Genomic DNA, 4,952 nt, shown 5'->3' with positions numbered 1-4,952 from the left:
AGGGGGATTGAATATTGTTAATGAAAAACTTTTCGCAATCCTTTTGATATAGCATATTATCGAGCTCTGAAATTTTTCTTTGAATGCTTAGACGCTTAGCTTGATAAATATGAGTATACATAGTTGTTTTTATCTTGCTATTCTGAATGTGTACCACTACTTTTTTTAAGATCTTCCTTTATGAAAGATACTCGTTTAGCTTGAAAGATTCTTATATTTGAAAATAAAACTCAACTGTAGGTAGGTTTTTATAAGAGGAACTTTTAGATAAAAGAGATAATTGTACAAGTACTTTTATACTAGTTCACTCTAACTGAGTTACGTCCAATCTCCTCTGCATAGGTATCCACTATAATCTTCACAAGATTACAAATGAGTATTTGCATCACTTGTGGTCTTTGAGTATTCGCACCACTCGTGGTACTCAGTAACCCTTGCCGAGATTTCCTTTGAGTATTCGCACCACTCCTGGTACTTAGAAATCTTGCTAAGATTCCTCAACTCAAACTAAGTTTAGTTGTAAGTATTTTAATTCTTTTCAGAATTGCAATCAACGATTGCTTATAAGTAGTTTAGACTATTACTCTCGCAAAGAGATGTAAATGCAATACAAAGCAACAGTCTCGCATTGGCGCCTGAGTGCCCTTCCAACATCGTTGAACGTCAGTTTAGTGTCGTAGGTGACACCTGAGCACCCTTCAGGGGTGCTGAGCGAAAATCCAGTGTCGCAGATCCTCTTGCATTCATGCCTGGGCGCCCTAAGTAGGGGCGCAGAGTGCCAACGACGTAGGCTTGGACCTGTTTTCTGCTATTATTTTGAACTATTTAATGATTTGGACAACCTAGAGAGGTATCTTTTGAAAGAAAGAGGCGTAGAAACACTCCTTTTCACCCCTCGGAGGCAGATTTGGATGCGAAAGCTCCGATCTTCAACTTTTAGGGTTTTATCTTTCATTTTTTTCCATATTTCATCTAGTTTCACCATGTCTATGGTGAACTAAACTTCAATTGTTGTTGGGGGAACGATGTAATCCTTTGAATCTCTCATGTATTGAATTGGTTTATATTATATATGCTTCGTTCATTAATTGTTAGGGTTTTTCCTCTATACTCTATGCTTGCTTTGTTTAATTCATTCATAACATGATAATTGATTTTGTCGATATGGACACATACAGGGAAACCTAGATCTGGGGAATGTCTCCCAAAAGTAGTATTACCTAGAGATAGGGATATGAGAGTTGGTTGCCTTTAAGCTTCTGTGCGTATGTAATGCATAATTAATTGCTAGGGAGACAAGACATTGTAAACTAGTAATTAGGCTTTCTTCGCCGAGACATTGGGTTTAAAGTAAATTAGAAAGTGACATTAAATTTAATGAAGAAGACGAATTCATAAATACATGTGAGTGGATAGGATAATTCGAAACCCCCAATAACATACTTATTCTATATTATATAAACCATTCACCTGTGAATTCTTACTATCAATTGATCATAACTTGCATTCATGTTTATTTTCTACATAAAAAACCAAATGATTTTGCTCTCAAGTCTTAATTAATCAAGAAATCACATGACTGTTTACTGTGAGTCTCTTGGGAAATGATACTTGGTCTTACCAATTGTATTACTTGATACGATTTGGTACACTTGTTAGAGTCATAACAGGAGCTCAACTCTATTAGCTGGGGAGCCACGTTGAACTTTCTGTACATTGGCCTATGTCTACTATAATCGATTACAAGACTACTGTAATTGATTACCAAGGCCTAAGTTGGCCTCCAATGCTGAAGGACTTCACCTGTTGGCGGCGGTGCCATCTACCGTTGTTGGCGGCGCCATTGTCTACTGTAGCCACTACCGGAGTTTTAGTTTCGACCGATGATCTCATGGTTTTGATAGTCTCGGCCAAGCGACCACCATGCCATCAACAAAGCCTTGATCGGAGCTCCTACGCGCTGTTAACATCTTTTGAAGTTGTGAATTTACTCCCTTTTTCCTTGTGCACAGTGGCATGTCTAGTAGCAATTCAGAGCGTTGATGTCACTCATTTTCCTCTTTCAGATTCATCGTGCATTGTCGCATGTCCCGTCTCCTCTCAGGCAACTATTTAGAGCATCGAAGTTGCTCTTTTTCCTTTTTCAGATGCCTTGATCGGAGAATCTTGGATATTTATGGTTTCTCTCTCTTGTTCATCCATGGCTTCTTCCGTTGGTGTCTCTTCTGACCTCTTTTTTATCACCATTGTGTTTAGCCCGTCCGCATATGCATTTTTTCACTTAGGAAAGATGGCTTTTGTTAGTTTATTTATAGCCGTTGTGGCTTTTCAACAATGACTTCTTTATTCACTGGATGTCAGCAATGCATTCTTCAGGGGCGATTTGTAAGAAGAGATTTACATAGAGCAACCTTCCAGATTTGTTACTCAGGGGAGTCTTCTAGGTTGGTATTTCCTCTTCTATGTTGTCTTGCAAATCATTAGCAATTTAGTGTCACTCGAGTGCAGAAACAAATATTTTCACTAAGTCTTTATGGATTATATTAGTAACAAGCTTGATACATACAATTTGTATGCACCAACTGGAGGGGGAGTGTTAGATATATTATCTTTATTTTATATTTATTTTTTATCTTTAGTTAGTTTGTTATTATTTCTTATTCGTAGTTTGGGCTTAACCCATATTTCTTCTATTATAAACAGAGGGCCCTATGTGTATATTCAACACAAGGGAGATTAATCCCATACATAGTTTTTCACAATATTCAACAATTACAATACCCTTGTAATCGATTACCAAGACCTAAGTTGGCCTTTAATTCTGAAGGCTTCACCCAAGTTTGTTCACACCACATATATGGCCTTTTATCTCCACCATTAAATGTGCTAAGGTGTTTATTAATGCACTAAACACCACCATTGACTAATAAACTCACTCCTCCTTCTCAAAAAATAAAAAATAAAACACTCAAAAACACAGGAAAAACAACCTTGGGGAGCCCAATTTTCCCAATTAGGGAGTTACTTTGAACTTTTTGTAAAATTATGCCTTTGGTAATTGATTACAAGACCCTTGTAATTGATTACCAAGGCCTAAGTTGGCCACCCATGGTCATGGTTCTACCCTACCTATACTTAAACGACCTATATGGGTCTTTGGACTCCACATTGCAATGGACTAAGATGTTTTTGATGCACCAAACACCAAAAATGATGAATAAACTTAGTCATCCATCTCAAAAAATGGAAAAAAATCGCCTAAAAACACACTCCAAACCCCCATGGGGAGCCCAATTCTCCAAGTTGGGGAATCACGTTGAACTTTCTGTACAAACCACCAATATCCCTCCGGTAATCGATTACATGCGTCCTAGCATGACTAAAATTTATTAAGACCTCAAGGAGTCGTTTCGGTGGTCTGGAATGAAAAGAGATGTAGCACAATTTGTATCTACATGTTTGACCTATCAGAGAGCTAACGTGGGTAATCAATGACTTGATGGTTTGTTGCAGTAGATAGAGGTGCCTGAGTGGAAGTGGGATAACATTGCCATGGACTTTGTTACCCATTTACCACAAACGGTTAGAGGTCATGATGCTATTTGGGTTGTAGTGGACAAGTTAACCAAGAGTGCTCATTTCTTTGATGTGAATCTAAAGATGTCTATGGTGAAGCTTGCACAATTATACATCAGAGAGATAGTGAGGATCCATGGGGTACTGTCGAGAATAATATCAGACATGGATTTGTATTTTACATCCAAGCTTTGGCAGTGTTTACATAGTGAGCTGGGCAACAGGTTACAGATGAGCTTTGCATATCATCCACAGAAAGTCTGAGAGAACGATAAAATCTTTAGAAGATTTGCTGAGGACGTGTGTATTGTGTTGATAGTTGGAGCTTTAAGGTCCTTATATATCTTTGTTTTTTATGATGAACAAAAAAAATATTTTATGGTTTCTTGCACAACAAATGGCATAACAATTGTTTTATCTTTATGTTGTTTATGCCTGATATATGAATTCATTATTATTAAATGAATCATGCTTAACAGTATATAATCTGTTAGATTTCACCAGATCACTTAGTATGCTTAACAATGACAAACTATTTTGTAGCAATCGATTATACAATGTATATAACCGATTAAAACAGAGAACATGTCATAATATGTTTCATAAGTGAACCTATTGATAATGGAAATTGGATAAACAATTTGGTTAAGTATAGGAAATCAATTACATAAGTTGTCTAATCGATTAAATATGTTTAATTTGTCTAATCCTTTACATTTATAGCCTGATATGCTATAATAGTAAGATAAATCAATAACTGACTTATGAGATTAAATAATCGATTACATGCCCAAAATAATCTTTTAAAATAGAAGTAAAAGCTGAACAGATGACATAAAATCCTTAATCGATTATAATGCGTCAAGATTAATATTATATATATGCATCTTGAGTTCTATTTCAAAACAATTAATTTCTATCACTTTCAAATACTAACATTTGCATTAAGTTTTGATTACAGGAGCGTTCAAGAAGAGATCTTGGAGAATCAAGACTTCATTGGTTGCTTACCCATCAAGATTCCTTCAAGAAAAGTGTGTTAAAGTTGTTCTGATTTGATGTACACTGGAGGAGTTTAACTTGGAGATCAGATTCAACATAAAAAATCTGTGATTGTGTACCTGTGTGGGTTTTATAGGGGTTAAGAGTTCTGATTGTTCTTGGTTGTTGTAAGAGAGTGAGGTTATTGATAACGGTAATTCTTACCATTATCTATGGTGCATTTTTCATGCCAAATCAACATTCCTGAAGCTTTAAACATGCTTGGTCCTCTTCTTTTCCATCTTTGTGAATAAACTTAGATTAGATTATACACTTGAGTTTTCATCTCTTTTCCTCAAAATTTTGTAGGAACTTTGAGTACTTTGGAAAGGCAT

Source organism: Vigna radiata, unplaced genomic scaffold (assembly GCF_000741045.1).
Source record: "Vigna radiata var. radiata cultivar VC1973A unplaced genomic scaffold, Vradiata_ver6 scaffold_294, whole genome shotgun sequence".
In the NCBI taxonomy this organism is placed as follows: Eukaryota; Viridiplantae; Streptophyta; class Magnoliopsida; order Fabales; family Fabaceae; genus Vigna; species Vigna radiata.
This window is presented reverse-complemented; position numbering follows the sequence as displayed.